General features: G+C 39.5%; 1 long non-coding RNA gene across 1 annotated transcript in view; it reads right to left on the bottom strand.

Moving 5' to 3' along the window:
• Positions 1 to 18,928, bottom strand: part of LOC307134263 — a 61,485-nt gene extending 42,557 nt beyond the window's left edge. Inside the window, exon 1 of the long non-coding RNA XR_013817536.1 lies at positions 18,876 to 18,928. This is a non-coding gene — a long non-coding RNA (uncharacterized lncRNA). The remainder of the gene's footprint in view (positions 1 to 18,875) is intronic.
• Between the last annotated feature and the right edge of the window lie 418 nt (positions 18,929 to 19,346).

Genomic DNA, 19,346 nt, shown 5'->3' with positions numbered 1-19,346 from the left:
GGATAATATGTATACCTTGAATGCAATATAAGCCGCTTTGGACAAAAGCATCTGCCAAGTGTGTAATTGTTGAATGAACATAAGAAAAGGTTACTGCAGTGCTAAATATTAGAAATAGAAATTATAATGCATATACTGACAATATCCCCAGCCTTACCTTTGTATTGAGAGCAGTTTTTATCAGAATTTTCCAAAATTGAAATCATTTCATGAGCCTGGAAGAAGACGCGTCCGCTGAGACTTCAGTGCTGCTTGAGTTTGCTCAGTTCGCATTAAAGGAAGGACTAATAATTTGCTCGGGAAAAAGCAGTTGAAAGTGAGAAGGCGTTTCTTATTTTGCTGAGTCTATATTATACTAAGTTCCTCCCAGCCAAGTTGTACTTAAGGTTACAGGAGTAACATTTAAGTTCAGTACTGGTGTTTTGACCCCCTTTTCTGACCCCCTGCCAGATTATTACCACCCTAGTATTTGTAGGTCATGAAACCCTAAACCATATTTTCTGAGATTTTAACAGAGTTATGAATGTTGATCATCATAGAAGTCAATCTTACCATCCATTCGTTTTGATTGTTGGAGAAAACTAGTTAATAAAAAAAAAGCGCTATATTCAACTTCCAGGTTTAAATTCATCTTTGTATAAACGTCAAAGAACGTTTTCTCGTACTATAGTACGGTGATGACTCATCGTTGTCTCATAATTATTCATGAGACTGCATGTCTTTATACTATGAGAAGATGCCTCGCTCAACACAGCAGCACGCATTGGTTGACAGGCGCTTCAAAGAGTGAGATCGCATTCAGTAAGTGAGAGATGCATTAATGGATCTAAAACGAGCATTTGTTTTTGCTTTGTAAGAGTTTCTGCATCACATACGTTCTCTTCAGTAGACCCAGAGTCTTCGAAACAAACGCGATTCATCCACACTGTGATAACCACTCTTTACGGCCCATTACGGCCCATGTCAGTCAGTCTCCCCTCCCCTCCTTAACCACGCCCACTTTTATAGCATTTTTTCAAAACTGTGGTGAGAACTGACGGCTGCTGAAACGGGGTTTCATGACCCTTTAAGAGTAAGTGTGGGGAAGGGGTTAAATCAGAAAAGGAGGTTAAGTGAAAACTCTGAGTATAGCCCCGTTTCCACCGAAATTACCCAGAATAATTTGTCCCAGGAACTTTTTTCCTAGGAACTCTCTCCCCCAGACCTGCTGCTTTCTGCGTTTCCATTGTGATGTAGGACTGCCCGCGACTTTCCAGTTCCCACTGGATTTCGTCCTTCGTATTCAAGCTTAAGAAAGCATGAACCTCGTTGTTGGATAATCATATTTTTTAAACTCCATTGTTGATTTGAATTGCAAATGACTCTTACTGCCCACACCACAACAGACTTTAGGTTGAAATAAAATGCTGCGTGAGCTCAACCAATCAGCATGTTTAGCGGCCAAGTCCCATCTCCGAAGGTTCCTGAACTTTGAAAGAGTACTTCCTTGCAAGCAAGGCCGTTTTGAGGGGGGCATTTTTACCTGGAACTTTATTTAGACCCCTGTTCCTGCGGTCAAAACACTGCATGAAAAGTGGGATTTTCGACCCCGTAAACGCCTGTATACTCCCGGAAATCTCCCTAATTTTCGGCAGTTTTCGACAATTTAGAGGCAGCGAACGTCGCGTTCGTCTGTGCCACAAATTGTCGTAAACGAACCATGACATAGGTGGAGAGCCCCCCGCTGAGAGACCGCGGAGGTGCAACGCCTCTAATTAGCATATGAATAGCAGCGAAACCAGAGAGTCAACGGCCAGACTTGAATTTACTCACTCACTATTGGCTGAAGCCACTACATTTAAAAAAGAAAAATCCTTCGTGATTGGTTGGCAGATCACTGCAAACCAATCATTATTGGTCCCCCTGGCTCATTATAAATGTAAACCCCAATAATAATAATAAATATATAATTTATGTTGTAATAATTTGTTTTATATTAATGTTATTGTGCTATGAAGTATTCATACCATTAAGGAATATATGGGGAAATTATACGGACCGTGCCGTTTATTCAAAGAAAGAGCTTCATTTATAAGCATACAGCTGTTCATTCAAAGAAAGGGCTTCATTTATAAAACACAGCTGTTTATTCAACGAAAGAGCTTTATTGTTAAACACACAACTATGTACAGTGCAGCAGTAATGTCTCGTAATGTAATGTAAAGTTCGGTGTGCTCCAGGCTGCGAGAGGGCGGTGGCCGCACAATCCATCCAGACACCCCGTCAACAAAGCCGTCTTCCTCGTCAAACATGAGTTCAATGGTCGCGGACTTCCAAATGTCCACCTCATCCTCATCCAGCACACTCTTGCTTCCAGCAACTGTAATACAATCCATAAAGACAATAAGCAACCTGAAAAATACTCACATTGACAAAAAACGGATCTAATATAATAAATCTTAACCTTTTTCTTCTTGATCCACCCCGAGCTAAACTTCGCAGTTTCCGCCTGCGATGTAAGTTCAGGTTGTTTGTATCTGAAGCTCCGGCGTGTCGATTCATAATACGTCTTACAGGCAGCTGGAAAACAATTACATGAGACTGGTATTAATAAAAACAGTCACTGTAAAATTAAACAAGGAATGAGAAAAACAGAAGTTATACTTAAGTTACACACAATGTCGTCTTGATCAGCGGTTAAATCTGGACTCGTGGAAATCGCTCCAAGCAGATAAGAGCTCACGGCTTCGTTATGAGGCGAGGATAGTCTGTGAAAACAAAATGTGCAGTTTTAAGCTCGGATCTATTAACGCATCCATTTCCTTATACAGCTGAATAAAAGCATATTCTTTAAATCGTAACGTTACATTACCCATGCTCTGGTTCATAGCGCCTGCAGTTTGCCTCAGAGTTGTGAAGACGAAGACAGCCTCCTGAAAATGAGTCGAAAAAGTTGGTCGCGTCCATGCAGAGATTGAGTTGAAGACGGCGTCCTGTCATAGTTGATCACGAAAAAGGAAAGCAGCAAAAAAACATAGGACATGTAAAAAAAAAAAAAAAAAGTTTAAAGCTCGTCTTCTACACGTCATGGCCATGACCTCGACCTCACACGTCATTGGACTAGGGCTTTACTATGGAACGCGCCCGGGGCCAAATCTCTTTATACGAAACGTGTGACTTGTGACCGTAACACGCACTGTTTGTCCGCATCAAGCAGCAATTTTTTACGTGTTTCTTTTGTATGTGTAGACACGCACATTCTGGTCGTGTAACAGGCATACACACACAGTCGACGCACAGTTTTAACATGTTAAGAAGACACATTTGAACGTGTTTCTTAACGCGCACATTCTGTACATGTCGAAGTGTAATTTTTTTTTTTTTTTTAAAGCAGACTTACCTTTAGATGTAGCCTAGGCTACATACATATTAATATAAGATATTAATTAATTGCTTAACTGACTACTGTGCTAGAGTAAAGTAGCCTAATGTTACAATGTATATTAAGTAAATGCTTAATATTATACAATTATTATAATTTATCTATATGGGTTATTGTTTGTTTTTTAAAGTTAGCCTATATATAATTTCTAAAAGTATATATAGGCTAATTTACACAGCACATATTTATAACTGAAAACACACACACACACACAGACACAACTTTATTCACTTTCACATAATAATGTTTTTGTAATTTGGTGTTTAGTTTGTTGTATAGTTTGTTTATACTGTTCTGTCTCTGTTTTGTTTCCAGGAACATCTGATGAGTGCTATAATAAAATGACTTCATTATATTTAAAATATGTTTTGATATACATTTTATTTATATTATTAATATTTTATTTACCCATAAACGTGTCTTTAGGAAGCCATAAGTTATAGAGACAAGAATAACTTTTGCCATTTAAATGCCACATTAATTTACTGAGAACCCATACAGCCAATGATCATGTGTGAAAACACTTATACATAAATTGATCACTTAGAAATCAAAACTAAGGTTTGAGAAAGAAAGAATATGCATACAACAAAATATATTGTTTCATAGCAGCTTCAGTAACAAGTTCAAAACAAATTCTGCTGTAAACCGGCTCTAACAAGCCAATATAGTGTCAATATTCAGCTCAAGTGACTTCAGTGTTGATTCAGTTCAGTTGATTTCAGTTCAACTGTAAAATTCTTCAGTTGTGCATATTTGTGTGTAGTTAGATATATGCAAAAACAACATTTTTGGAAGAGTTAAAATAGTTTTGCACAAAGTGTTGCTTTTGCAAGCAATGTCTGATGTTTTGCATGTTGTGTGTTTTGTGTGTAGAGTTATAAGAAATGGAGCCATATTTTCAGAAATTGTGTGTGAGCAATTAGATAAAACTGTAAATGAATCCAGTTTATTTTAGTTCAGGACTCATAGTCCAGGTGTTAGTAATCTGTGCTTAATCTTTGTTCCAGGCAACAATTTTTTAACTCGCGATTTACTAGATTCTACTCTTGGCATAATTTAAACCCTGTCCAGGAAACCACCTCTTGAAAATCTGCATTGATAATTCATAAAATGTGGTGTGAGCTCAATTTAAATTACAATTACAGAAAAACACAATCTGAGTTAACTATAAACACACAAACTTGTACTTTTCACATTTATCATGTCATGGGGGGACAACTGCCAAGCAAGGCCCACGTCAATTTCCGACAATTTACGGCAGTTTTCGGTGTTGCCTGCAAATTGCCGTGCACAGTCGTAAACCTGAAGTTCCACGGCAATCTACAGTGCCACATACTGACGAAAATCCCACTTTTCATGCAGTGAAACTGTATACTATTTAAGGTCAACATAAAACAGCTCTTAAGAAATAGCTGAAGTCAAACTTCTTCTAGAGAAAACAAAACAAAACCATAAACAAACTTCCCATAATTTTCTGCATTTAACTTCTGCTTTAGGCAGGGCTGGAGAGGGCCGAGTCCGGGGAGTGAATTTCAAGGGAAAAATTGGTTCGATTTTTCGGTTTCACTTTATTTTGATGGTCCCTTTAACACATTCTGTTGACTAAATAACATTGCACCTACACGTCTACTAATTCTCATTAGAGTGTTAGTAGAGTATAAGTAGACTGGTAGGGTTAGGGTTAGAATAAGTTGACATACTTGCAAAGTTACTTATAGTCAGTAGAATGTCTGTTGGAGGACCATCACAATAAAGAGTTAGCAGACATTAAGCAGACAGTCTACTGATAATCTAATGAGAGTTAGTTGACATGTAGTTGCAAATTTACTTATAGTCAACATAATGTTCAAAAGGGACCATCAAAATAAAGTGTTACCGATTTTTCTTCTAGTTCAAGTTCAAGTTCAGGTTTATTTATAGAGCACATTTAAAAATGGCTGCAGGCCGACCAAAGTGCTGCACAACAGTAAAAATAAGAGTACTATACAAGTAAATATGAAATAAAATAATAATAATAAATAAGTATAAGATCTAAGTTCTCTCACAGGAATGCAGTGGTTTAGTAGGTTAGTCAGATAAAGAGGTGCCAGATTTATTTGAAAGATTTGTATACTAATAGTAAGATTTTGAACTCAAATTGAAAATGAGATTGAAATGTCTTATAGATGTGATTATTAGTTAAAAATTATTGAAGCTGTAAGAACACAATTTTTTCCATAACCATTAGAGTTCACGAGTTCACACTTAAAAATAAGTCAGATAGATTAAGTTGGTAAATGTATTTGGGGTGCTGTCCGGGGAGAGGGCTCTGAGCTTGGCAATACAAATCCCTGCCTAGGTGGCCAGGTGGATGCAAACCAACGGCCTTGGTAAAACCCTCCGAAGCCAATGGAGGGGGCTGTGTTGGTGTAGAGTTGGAAATTGGTTGGGAGGGACACTTAAAAGTATTGTAGAAGAAAGATAATCTGTTTCACTGTTTAAGGAAGGTTATCCATAACTTTAGCTCCTCACGGCATGGATTGGTTAGAGATATTTGGTCTTCTAACGTGGCAACGGAGGATGCGAGGGAGAGAAGATGTGAGATGAAAGGGCGGCCTTGCGGGATTATGCACATTGCGAAATTTAGGTGGCCGAGCAGAGAAAGAAGTTCGAGCTTAGAGCAATTTGGGCTGTCTAATAACGTGGGTGAACCAGGATTATTCTGTCAATTTTGTCTTTGGGCAAAGAAGCCTGGAATTTAATGGTGTCCAGATTGATGCCAATGAATTCAATGGATGTGTCAGGGCCTTTTTTTTCTTTTTTTTTTGTGCGATTGGAACACATAGCTCTGAAAAAACTTTTTGAACTGTGATGAAATGCACTGCTGGGATAGCATCGGGAGGCGATATGATTAAGAAATCGTCAAGGAGGTGAATAAGGTAGGGAATTGCGTAGTTGTTGGAAAGACTCAAGCAAATTGCTTCCAATAGCATGTCAAAAATCTTGGGGCTGCTTTTGCTTTTGCAAACAGCGCAGACGACCTCTGTATATCTGGCGAAAGCGATGCAAACTTCAGAAAATGACAGGATACGGGATGATGTGTGTTTGGATTTTTAAGGGTGACTGAGAAGTTGCTGCAATTGATCTGGCGATTGGAATCAGAAGGGGGAAGCAGATAAAGGAGAGATGATAGGTCAATATCTGCACCTGATAGAATCTGTGCTCGGATGTTGCTGGCGACAGAGGGCGGTTCCGAAGCGATGGCATTTATAGGTATGGGCATCTGGGTTGCTGTAAACAGAGAAAATGGTGATTTTACCTGTGGAAGCATGTTTTGGCGGAGACAATCCGGGGCCGACGTAGAAAATGGAGGTGGTCTTGCGTTTGCGACAGCCCCTGGAAGGAGAGAGAAAGCTGAGGTGGAAAATGAGAATACTGGGTCTGCGCCACTAGCGGAGGCATCCTCACGCTAGGGTCTGCTGTAGGCCACAGCTGGGGAAAAGGTTAATGGTAGCTGGAGGGTAAGGACAGGGGAAAATTGTCTGGGCCCGCGATTCTAGCGGAGGAAGCCTCACACTAGAGGGAAGCCGATTGGGGAACAGTGCTGGAAAAATCCAATGAGTGATGCTGAGCAGAAGGCGGAGAAGGCGATGGTCTAGCAGCGGCAGAATCTGGGGCCCGTCCCAAGCTCGTTGAAGGCGATCTGCCCCTGCCTGAGGATCGGCGGTGGTCTGGTCTCGCTGTGGAGGAACGCTGCATTTGAGAGGTACGTGTTTTTATTTTTATTTTACCTTTGTTGGTTTTGTTTGTCACTTTATTGGAGACCTTAGAGGGAGATGTGGGTTTAAAGGGGGCGCACGTTGACTGAAGGTTAGTGTATAATTGGCATAATTCGGCTTTATTCATCTGTCTAGGGTAAAGGAAATACGCGTTGGTCAAAGATTGCCTTAGACCCAGCACTGTCCATTTCCCTATTGCGGGAATGGTTGGTTGGTCCAGGGAGTAGGAGGATGATAAGGACGAGGAAGAAGGTGTGCATCTCGTCGGTGGAGGTGAACGCTGTTTTTGTCATTCTGGAGTATGGATAGCGGAGCGGATTGGCTGGCGGCCGCGCACAGGAGCTGGAGATTCGGCGACGGCACCTGATGGTGTATTGGCGGTCCTTGGGGTGGCTGGATTTTCGTCATCGGACGGGAAGAGTTCAATCTCCGACATGGCGGCTGTTAGGTGAAACCTGTTCTGAAGACTGTAGAGAATCCTTAGGTGAGTTTGACTGTGATTTATATATGGCTTGCTTTCATGCTGATTGGGTAGATATGTTGATTACTGATTGTCGACAGTTGGTGATACTAGAATATTTGTTGATTACTGATTGTAGACAGCGGGTGACACTTGAGTAGCTTATTTTGACATGTTCCTCCCGAACTACGTTAATTAAACATCATATAAATGGCAGAACATATATTGGAACATATATTGAACATATACTTTGCTATTAAAAATAGCAAAGACAGATGTATCCAGTGAAGGTTTCTTTAAAACTGTAGTGACAATAGCCTTTTTTAGACAGTCAGAGATGGACCCTATGTAAACACTTGTTTAGCAATGACACAAGTCCCGGCCCTACAGTGTCTCTTATTTGCCTCAGATAGGGAGGGTGAATTGTATCATGAGGACATGAGGAAGGTTTAAGTTTTGCAATAACTTCCTTGACTGATTGTAGCAATACAGGTTTAAGAAGCAGATAGGTTGCTGGACGTTGATAATTCAGTCAGCAACTTGTATCTGAGCCCTCAGATGAACCACTTTGTCACTAAAGTATCTCAAAAAGTCTTCACAGAGTGCAAGGGTAGGATTTTGAAACGAGTTTGATTATGATGGTGTTTTTCCATTAGATTTGAATAGTAGAGAGATTTAGCTCTCTTTACAGCTGTCTGGTATAAAGATAAACAGTTCTTAAGCATATCAAAAGAGATTTGCAGTTTGTCTTTTTTCCATTTTCTTTCAGCTTTCCTGCACGATTGTCTCAGAGAACTAATGTTTTGATCAACCCAGGGCTCTAATTTAGGTTTTGGCTTAAAAAGTTTGAAAGGTGCAGTGACGTTCAAAATATCTATACTTTAATCACTTATTAGCCTACAAAACCCATACGAATTTAGCAAAAAACATAGCTCAATAAAAATAGATATGCTACTAAAAAAATACAGCAGTGAATTCTGCAATGGTTGCACAGTCGACTTTCGTGATTGGCCATATTGACGTTTCTATCAGTGTGCATCCTCACAGAACCGATCATCAGAGCAGACCACTCCAGGTAAATTAACTATAATAATCATATGTAATCGCACAAAACAAACAAAAATAAGGACTTGATTCAACAATTTTTTTTCTCCTCTGTGCCAGTCTCCAATGCAGTTTATGTTGTAAATACAGTGCAAGGCTTCCGAGTTGTACGTCGGAACGCCGGCTCACCATTGGCTAGCTCCTGCCTCAGCATCACACGCATGCGTCGTGATACTCATGTGAACAGCATCGGCCAATGGCGCTCTGACGATCTACCGTTCTAACAATGTCTTTACTACCTTTCTGGGCCGTGGAAGTGATAATTAAATTGCTTTTTAAATTTAATTTGTGTTACTAAGATGAACAAAGGTCCTCCAGACATGATGCTTGCCAATCAGGCCAAAGAGTTCAATCTTTGTTTCATCAGACCAGAGAATTTTGTTTCTCATGGTCTGAGAGTCCTTCAGGTGCCTTTTGGCAAACTCCAGACGGGATGTCATGTGCCTTTTACTGAGGAGTGGCTTCCGTCTGGCCACTCTAGCATATAGACCCGATGCTGCAGAGATGGTTGTTCTCCTGGAAGGTTCTCCTCTCTCCACAGAGAAACGCTGGAGCTCTGTCAGCGTGACCATCGGGTTCTTGGTCACCTCCCTGACTAAGGCCCTTCTCCCCGATTGCTCAGTTTGGCCGGCGGCCAGCTCTAGGAAGAGTCCTGGAGGTTCCAAACTTCTTCCATTTATAGACGATGGAGGCCGCTGTGCTCATTGGGACCTTCAATGCTAGAGAAATGTTTCTGTACCCTTCCCCAGATCTGTGCCTCGATACAATCCTGTCTCGGCGGTCTACACATTTTGTTGGACTTCATGGCTTGGTTTGTGCTCTTACATGCACTGTTAACTGTGGGACCTTATATGCCTTTCCAAATCATGTCCAATCAACTGAATTTACTACAGGTGGACAATCAAGTTGTAGAAACATCTCAAGGAAGATCAGTGGAAACAGGAGCACCTGAGCTCAGTTTTGAGTGTAATGGCAAAGGCTGTGAATACTTATATGTACATCTGATTTTTTTAGTTTTTTATTTTGAATACATTTGCAAAGATTTCAAACAAACTTCTTTCACGTTGTCATTATGGGGTATTATTTGTAGAATTTTGAGGAAAATAATTAATTTAATCCCTTTTGGAATAAGGCTGTACCCAAACAAAATGTGGAAAAAGTGAAGCACAATGAATACTTTCTGGATGCTCTGTAAATAAAAAACAACATGCATTTTCTATTACCCCTCTTGTTTGGTTAAAATTATTCACATTTTCACAGATTCTGCAAGGTATTCACATACTTTTTCTTGCTACTAGATGATGCATACATGCTGAACCCATCTCTATATATGTTACTGTTTGGCAGTCATTCAGGCACACACGCTTCTGAGTGTTCTGTGTAGGGTAGAGCATGTACAGTTGGAACAGAGGGACATTTGAAACAGCTTAGATATTGGTCTTTGAGAAGAAGGCAGTAATTTAATTACATCTGAATGACGTGTGATGTTGATTTAAGTTATTCATAAAATGATGAGGTCTGTTCATTGTCCATAAAGCAAACCCATCATAACTGAATATGAACAGTTATATTTCAATAAGCTAATATGGAGAGATAATTTGCACCTGAAGTTGAATGTAAATGTAAGTTAAACACTTTTTTAAACAGTAAAACCTGATCTTGATCATCAAGGATCCTTTAGTGGCCAGTACTTCACACAGTCTGACATCTTCTGAAGCAGTTCATAATCTGTCCGCTTCCTGTCCACCATATTGATTTAGTTTAAAACCCTACTTTTTCGGACTCCTCCTAGATTGTTTGTCCGATTTTCACCAAATTTGAGTCAGAACATCTTCAGACTGTGATGGCAAAAAAAAATGTTTGGTTAGATTTCATGTCAATAGACAGAACTGTTTTTGTTTACTGCCTTAACAAATTATAGGCATGATGCTAAAAAGGCGGTCTCTCTGCAATACTTTTGACACCATATTGACACCAAACTTTGCATGTGTCATTGTAACCTCACACTGACCACACATCAATTTGGTCACAATGCCTCCTATTGGTTGAAAATGATAAACCATTAAATCAAATTACTAGTGCTTGTATTTGATTTTTCAGCCATTTTACCTAAAATCATCTTAATGTCTTTAATTGCTCGTTGCAGTTTGTCTGATGCTCCCTGCAGCTATATTTTCTCTTTGCTGTTATGTGCACTTTAGCTTGATCCTTCAAATGATGAGATGGGAGTGGGTATGAAGGCTTGATTTCAAGCTCTTATGCTGCTGATAGAGAAGTTGCTGAATCTACATTCACGCTGACCAATAGTGTGCTACTGAATGTCACATCTCATAAAGTTTGGAATAACATGGTAAATGAACATAAACAGTTAATGGATAACCACTGTCTTGACACACACAACACTCGTAAAGTCTTTGCCTTTGTGCTAGCGGAAGCTCTACCTAACTGGACAGATAAAGACTGCTGTTATAACATTACAACAAGATCATCGGTCTCACAGGCTCAATGGCTTAAACAAAGAAAACAGGGATACTATTGGAGAACTGTAGGATTTAAAGGACTTACTGAATGAAAAATTTAAAGCAAACATACAGCTGTTTGACACAGCAGTCAGGGCTACAAATATTTTTGTCCATTTTAAAGTGCTGTAACCAGGCGCGTTGCAGCATCTTTCAGCTACAAGTGAAACCAGGACGGCGGTCTGAAGTTCATAGTCCACCCGTGGAGCGCGAGTCCATCTCAGGCTCGAGAACCAGCGTTGATATGGTGGAAATGGGATAACAGACCGGTTGATTACACTTGAATTACTTTTAAATGTTTAATTTTTACTTCTAAAATGTTTGTTACATGAGTTTAAATGTTGGCAATATTGTTTACATGCCTGTAACTGCTTTAGGGGAAGCAGAAATCATGATTAGGAATGACAAAATACTACAGTTTGTTTACCTCATTATGAATGTGTGTCAGATTTGAACTCTTACTATTTAATTGATGTGTCTTCCAAGTTGACCACACAAAAAAATAGTATATGCAAAATAAACTGTTCAACTTATTTTGTTGACTCGCTGAAAAGGTGAGGTTTTGCCTGCACAGCTTGCTAACATACAAAAAATGGCAAATATAGCAGGTCATCCGGATAACTTTTTCACACTGTACACATGTACAGACAGAGTATTCATGCTATATACTGCAGCGATATGGTTGTTATCCTGAACACATCCCATCCTCCATCTCTGCTAGAAACTGAGAAGCTCATGTTGTTTCATGAAGCAACACTGGAGGGCGTCACAGACCTGTGCAAAAGTGAACTACAGAAACCCAAATGCTAGAATAAAAATACACTTAGTATATTGTGCTAATTTTGAAAATATGTCCTAAAAATAAAGTGAAAAATTCTGCATTTTAAATTCTACAAAGTAAAAAACACACAAAAGAAAACCCCATGTGCTTAATGAACACAGAACGTTTTCTCAGATCATCCTCTTTGGCTGTGAAATATTAAAATTTGGCATTGGACTGAACTGTAGTATATTCTAACAACTTTGGTGTGAAATAATTTATATTCATATGCCATTGCAATTTTTGGGGATTGTCAACCACCTTCACAACCCTTACAAAAATAAGTATATTTGGGACTAAATTGGCCTTCTTTTAGTGTATAAAAGTATACTTCAAGAGTAAACTTTTTCATTTCTAAATTCATCATATAAAGCGATCCTTCTCTTAATTCATATCGATTAGTTTTAAAACTTTTCGAGGCGTCAAAGTGGTAGTTGTGTAGCTGGCACAATCACACTGAAATTTGCTGACAAGAAATTTTTTCAGGGTCATCAGTTTACGTAAACGGGAGCTCAAGCACGTTCTTCAGAAAAATGTAACTAATCCGCTCAATTCATACGGATTAGTTTTACGATCTCTTTATGAACTTTTTGAAGCGTCAAAGTGGTAGTTGTGTAGCTGTCAATGGAGAGACAGAAAGATTTCATCAAAAAGATCTTCATTTGTGTTCAGAAGATGACTTACGGGTTTGGACCGACATGAGGGTGAGTAATTAATGATTTTTTTTTTTTTGGGGGGGGGGTGAACTATATCTTAAAAACTTCACCAAATGTGTTTTTATTTTTATTTTTTATAGAGTTATTTCAGATACATACACAAATTAGATATTGTCTTATTTGTAGGATACTTATAGATAGTACCTGGTTGTTCCAAGAAAAACTTTTCAGGTAACACTTTACAATAAGGTTCATTAGTTAATTACTTTAGCTAACATAAACTAATAATGAAGTGCACTTATAAAGCATTTATTTATTTGTTAATGTTAATTTCAACATTTACTAATGCATTATTAAAATCTTGTTAACATTAGTTAATGCACTGTAAACTAACATGAACAAACCATGAACAGATGGATTTTTATGAACTAACGTTAACAAAGATGAACAAATACAGTAACAAATGTATTGCTCATGGTTAGTTCATGTTAGTTAATACATTATCTAATGTGGTCCCACTTTATATTAGGTGGCCTTAACTACTAGCCTACTTACATAAACAAAAACATAATAAGTACAATGTACTTATTGTGTTCATATTGTATTGCAAAACACTTTTGCTGATATTGAGGTGGGATACGGGTAAAGTTAGGGACAGGTGTGGTGGTATGGGGAAGTTTACAGGTAAAGTTAGGGCCAGGTGTGGTGGTATGGGTAAGTTTCAGGGTAAAATTAGGGACAGGTGTGGTGGTATGGGTAAGTTTAAGGGTAGGGTTAGGGACAGGTGTGGTGGTATGGGTAAGTTTAAGGGTAAAGTTAGGGCCAGGTGTGGTGGTGTGGGTAAGTTTAAGGGTAAAGTTAGGGCCAGGTGTGGTGGTGTGGGTAAGTTTAAGGGTAGGGTTAGGGACAGGTGTGGTGGTATGGGTAAGTTTCAGGGTAAAGTTAGGGCCAGGTGTGGTGGTGTGGGTAAGTTTAAGGGTAGGGTTAGGGACAGGTGTGGTGGTATGGGTAAGTTTAAGGGTAAAGTTAGGGACAGGTGTGGTGGTATGGGTAAGTTTAAGGGTAAAGTTAGGGCCAGGTGTGGTGGTATGGGTAAGTTTAACGGTAAAGTTAGGGACAGGTGTGGTGGTATGGGTAAGTTTAAGGGTAAAGTTAGGGACAGGTGTGGTGGTATGGGTAAATTTAACGGTAGAGTTAGGGACAGGTGTGGTGGTATGGGTAAGTTTAAGGGTAAAGTTAGGGACAGGTGTAGTATGGGTCAGTTTAAGGGTAAAGTTAGGGACAGGTGTGGTGGTATGGGTAAGTTTAAGGGTAAAGTTAGGGACAGGTGTGGTGGTATGGGTACGTTTAAGGGTAAAGTTAGGGCCAGGTGTGGTGGTATGGGTAAGTTTAACGGTAAAGTTAGGGACAGGTGTGGTGGTATGGGTAAGTTTAACGGTAAAGTTAGGGACAGGTGTGGTGGTATGGGTAAGTTTAAGGGTAAAGTTAGGGACAGGTGTAGTATGGGTCAGTTTAAGGGTAAAGTTAGGGACAGGTGTGGTGGTATGGGTAAGTTTAAGGGTAAAGTTAGGGACAGGTGTGGTGGTATGGGTAAGTTTAAGGGTAAAGTTAGGGACAGGTGTGGTGGTATGGGCAAGTTTAAGGGTAAAGTTAGGGACAGGTGTGGTGGTATGGGTAAGTTTAAGGGTAAAGTTAGGGCCAGGTGTGGTGGTATGGGTAAGTTTAACGGTAAAGTTAGGGACAGGTGTGGTGGTATGGGTAAGTTTAAGGGTAAAGTTAAGGACAGGTGTGATGGTATGGGTAAGTTTAACGGTAAAGTTAGGGACAGGTGTGGTGGTATGGGTAAGTTTAAGGGTAAAGTTAGGGACAGGTGTGGTGGTATGGGTAAGTTTAAGGGTAAAGTTAGGGACAGGTGTGGTGGTATGGGTACGTTTAAGGGTAGGGTTAGGTGTAAGGGAAGTGTCAACAATGTAATCATAAATGTAACTATAAATTAATTACAGATGTTATAACATGCAGGTAATTTGCAGGTAAGTACAATGTAAAAACATGTATGTACACAATAAGTGCATTGTATCAAATTATTAATTTAAATGTTAGTTCATAGTAGTTGAGGCCACCTAATAAAGTGGGTCCACTGATGTTAACTAATGAAACCTTATTATAAAATGTTACCACTTTTCATAACTGCTAGGCTGCCCACTGTGCTGTTTTGGATAAAAATCTGGTACAATCACACTGAAATTTCGGAAATTTGCAGACAATAATTTTTTTCTTCTGCGCATTTATGTGATAGACCTCTTTAATAACGTATAGTTGATGGAGGTAAATTAATATTCTATTTCACAGATAAATCTGTTCTGTGTTTTACAAGAAGCATCAAACCAGTAGTCTAAGACCTTCTTCCCATCTCCCAGACTAACGCAATTCTCTCCAGACGGATCTTCTGATCTCCGGTTATTAGGTTGTATCACACCCTTGCGGCTCCAGAATCTTTAAGAGACAAACAAGCAATAATGCATTTACAATAATATTTTTTTTGAAAACATCTATATATTGATACATTGATCAAAGGGACACTTCAGAGCTGGGAAGATGAATGTGTATTTAAACTGTGTCAATTATGTAGTAGAAATGTGACATTATTTTAGAATTTGGTGCCTTCTAGACTGAGAAAAGACAGAAAATGTATTTTTGTCTCATGTGGATGAAAGACAACAACTCCCAGAATGCACTTGCTTCGCTGCTCTACGAGGCCACTCCCAAAGCCACGGCTACTGGTTATCACTTGGCCACCGCGGCACCGCCCCAACGTCGTTTTGATATTCATAGTAATAAAATAATAATTCATCGTTCAGTTAGAGAATAGACTCTACAATTAAAAACTGAACGTGTCTTTTCAATAAAGTGTGAGTGAGCCGAACGAAAAGTATGGCACAGACACAGCAGGAGTCAGATTTCATTCATCACGAGAGCGAAGAGCTGAGCAGAGCTGAGGTAAGCGCGGCTGTCATTCGCAGCTCGTGTCCAGTCTGGCGCATTATCAGATTGCATGTGGAAGCTAAACTTTAATAGGAATTCACTTTGCTCCACATCGCTCCGTTATGAATGCCCGAGCCGAGCGGCAGCGGGCGTGCGCATTTACATTCTGTGAGTGAGATCCCTCCCCTGTGGGCAGGTTGAAAACATGCGGAACTAGCTCCTGTAGTCTCTAGGCTCTGGCCAAAAATCCTTCGATGACACAAAATGACGATATTTGCATCATCTGAGGATTTTTTTCCAGAAATAAAATGCATAATTCTCTCGTCTCGGGGGATATGAGGGGGAAAGTACCATAATTCAAATATACTACTGGGTTTCTACTGATACAAAGCTTAATGCTAAATCACTGAAGTAACCCTTTAACATTCCTAGACATGATCACACTTGAGTTCTTACTGTACTCCAGTTTCAGTGAGAGTTTGGTTGTTCACCCAAACCCAGTGTCCTTCAATGTCCAGATCATTGAGACCAATCCAGTGCGACACTTTAATTTTAGAGACCAGGAAATCCTAAAGGAGAAAATATACATAAGTTATTGTGTAAAATAAGTGTTTTGGGTGTATTTGAAGGTAAATTTAAAGGTAAATAGAAACATGTGAGATCAAACCTTATTGATTCCTAATTGATCTGACTCACCTGTTCTGATTGGCTGGTTATGGTCACCAGATCGGCTCCTTTTGAAACACAGACCTCTCGACTGCTCCACCAGTTTAGTTCATCAGAGCCGAAGAAATACAGCTTTCCACTAAAAGCGATCCAGCAGTCCACAGTACAAGACTGAGCTGTGAGTAATGAATAAAGTGTGATTAAATCATAAAGGTAATCAAACAAAAATATTCACACTTTGTGTCACACTAAGCTTGCAAACTGACACTCACCGTTGTTTAAGGACATACATTTTCTAAGTGTGTTGTATCTGGCTGTAAGATCATTAAAATCTTTCTTCATTGCTGATAAAAAGACAATAAAATAGTAAAGAAGCAGATAAAGCAGTTTCTCACACGGTCAGTTCAATGAACACTCGACACTGTTAATGAAACATGTCTGTGCTCTACCGTTTACGAAATATATTTTTCTCACCTGTGCAGTTGATCTCTTGAGCTGCAAGCTTATGATTATCTGATTGAGACAAAAGCAGCAGCGGATAATGTGTGTTTTAGATGTGGAAAAAACACACATGCACAATTAAGACTAAAATTATCCACAAAGCAAAGTTTGAATGGCGTTTGTAAATTAAAGGGATAGTTAACCCAACAATTAGCCCATGATTTACTCACCCTCAAGCCATCTTAGGTGTATATGACATTTTTCTTTCAGACGAATAACATTTATATTACAAGTTATATTAAATAATGTCCTGGCTAATCCCAGCTTTATAATGGCAGTTAATGGCAGCCTAAAATCTGAAGCCCATCCATTATAAAAGTACTCCACATGGCTCCGGGACTTTCTGAAGCGAAGCATTTGTGTAAGAAAAATATCCATATTTAACACGTTACAAAGTAAAATATCTAGCTTCCACCAGGCCGCCAACTTGTGTAAGTGCCACTCCCAGTTCAGAACACATACACTACGTCTGCCGTCATACACTGTGTCAGCTGCGCTTTTTTATGTATAATGGATGGATGCACTTTTGGGCTCCCATTCACTGCCATTAGTAATTGGATTAGCCAGGGCATATTTAATATAACCCCGATTGTATTAGTCTTACAGAAGACTGTGATATACACCTAGGATGGCTTGAGGATGAATAAATCTTGGGGTAATTTTCATTTTTGGGTGAACTATCCCTTTAAGTCTTCAGGCACGCAGAGGGTACGGCGTACCCTACGCATAGACGCGTTGGATACGCCGTACCCTGACGCGCACCTCTCCAAAAATGTAACAACGCGTCAATTCTACGCGGACCGCAAGCACTGTGATTGGTCTGCCAGAACCCTTCCCTCAGGTCAATAAATAAATAAAAAATCTGCGATAGGAGTGTGTGTGTGTGTGTGTGTGTGTCCAGAAATTGGATGATAGTTCCTTACGTCTGCTATAACACAATATTTTGCAGTCCAGCGATTCTTTATGGTAGTAAATGAATACATAGATCCGCTGAGTATAGTTTATTTATTTTCTCATTAAAACCAAATATGTTAATCAGTAATTGTATATCAAGAACAGGGACACATTAGGGTATATTTCGTGAATGAAGTCTCCGCAACAGCAATCGATTGCTCGAGCCACCGCTGCTGAAAACAGCGGCCACGAGCTCCGCATGATTTCACAAACACATTCCAGAGCCAGATCGCCTTATTTAACTTTACTAATCAACTAGAGATGCTTAAATTGTATTAGATACAACAACTCAAGCTGCAAGAAAAGCCGCTCTCTCACTGCTGCTGATATTCCGACATGAATGTACAGATTCTACACAACAAGCAGCTTCTTCTTCGGCTGTTGTCTTGATTACACCAACATGCCCGAGGACACTGCCTACTAGCGTCTGCATGTGTAATTGCACATTGACGCAGACAACAGCGCAGAAGTATAAATGCTCACGACGGCGTCGGCTACGCGCGTAGCCTACAGCGTACACTACGGCGTACACTACGGCGTACACTACGGCGTACACTCGACGCAGAAGTATAAATTGGCCTTAATTGATGGCAGTTTACACCTTCGATATGGAAGTTTGTTTGACAATACTTGCCTGATAAAACAGCTTTACTAGTATGATTTTTCATATAAAATGCTACTAAAAATTGCACTGCGAGTTCTGATGCTACTGTCCTACACTGTAAAATCCAACAGTTGTTCTTACTAAGACTTTTTTAGTAAACTTTACTTAATGTCCAATAATTTGTTGAACTTACTTAAAACAATTAAGTAATCTGAACTATTTGCATGCTATGCCTTCGTTACTTAGAAAACTCAAGTAAACATTACTTGACTGGTTTGAGTACCATTTTGCCAAAGCAAAAAAACAAGCAGGCGGGCGGGCAAAGTGTTTTTGAGGTGGTGCAATTTTGAGGTCAAGCAGAAGTACTTACAGTAACTCAGTCCATCCACACTGAACAGAGCAAATATCTAGTATCAGATATACTCACAAATCATCCAGAGAGCGCAGAGACCTCCGAGAGCAAAAACAAGAGAGAAACCCAGAAGAGTCAGAAGAACTTTAGTCCACTTAGGAGAAGTGACCTCTTTCTCTTGCTCTTCAGTGGAGTTACCTGGGGTTAGAAATTTGATTAGATAAATATTTATTTCTGAACCCTTCAATCATTGCAGCATTGTTGTCTGGAATCCTGAAATTGCAGATGACTCCTGAAAAGAGATACATTTTCAGTTAAAATGTATTTTCATCATACTCTTGTCTGAATGTTTGCCAGGGTTTTTTTGTTATTCAAAAAATAAGATAAAATGTAAAAGAAAATGTGGATCTGTACAATAACATACTTAGAAATAAAGACCTAGGCTGCTTTCCAGTTAATTTTTATTATGCCCTTCACTCGCTAACCTATGCCCTCCGTCTCGTTCACTCGGATGTGTGTCATTGCTTACGTTGCATGAGTGTCCAC

This window comes from Gobio gobio (genome assembly GCF_949357685.1).
Source record: "Gobio gobio genome assembly, chromosome: 11".
Lineage (NCBI taxonomy): Eukaryota > Metazoa > Chordata > Actinopteri > Cypriniformes > Gobionidae > Gobio > Gobio gobio.
Note: the sequence above shows the minus strand (reverse complement) of the source record. Positions and strands in the feature narration are given on the sequence as shown.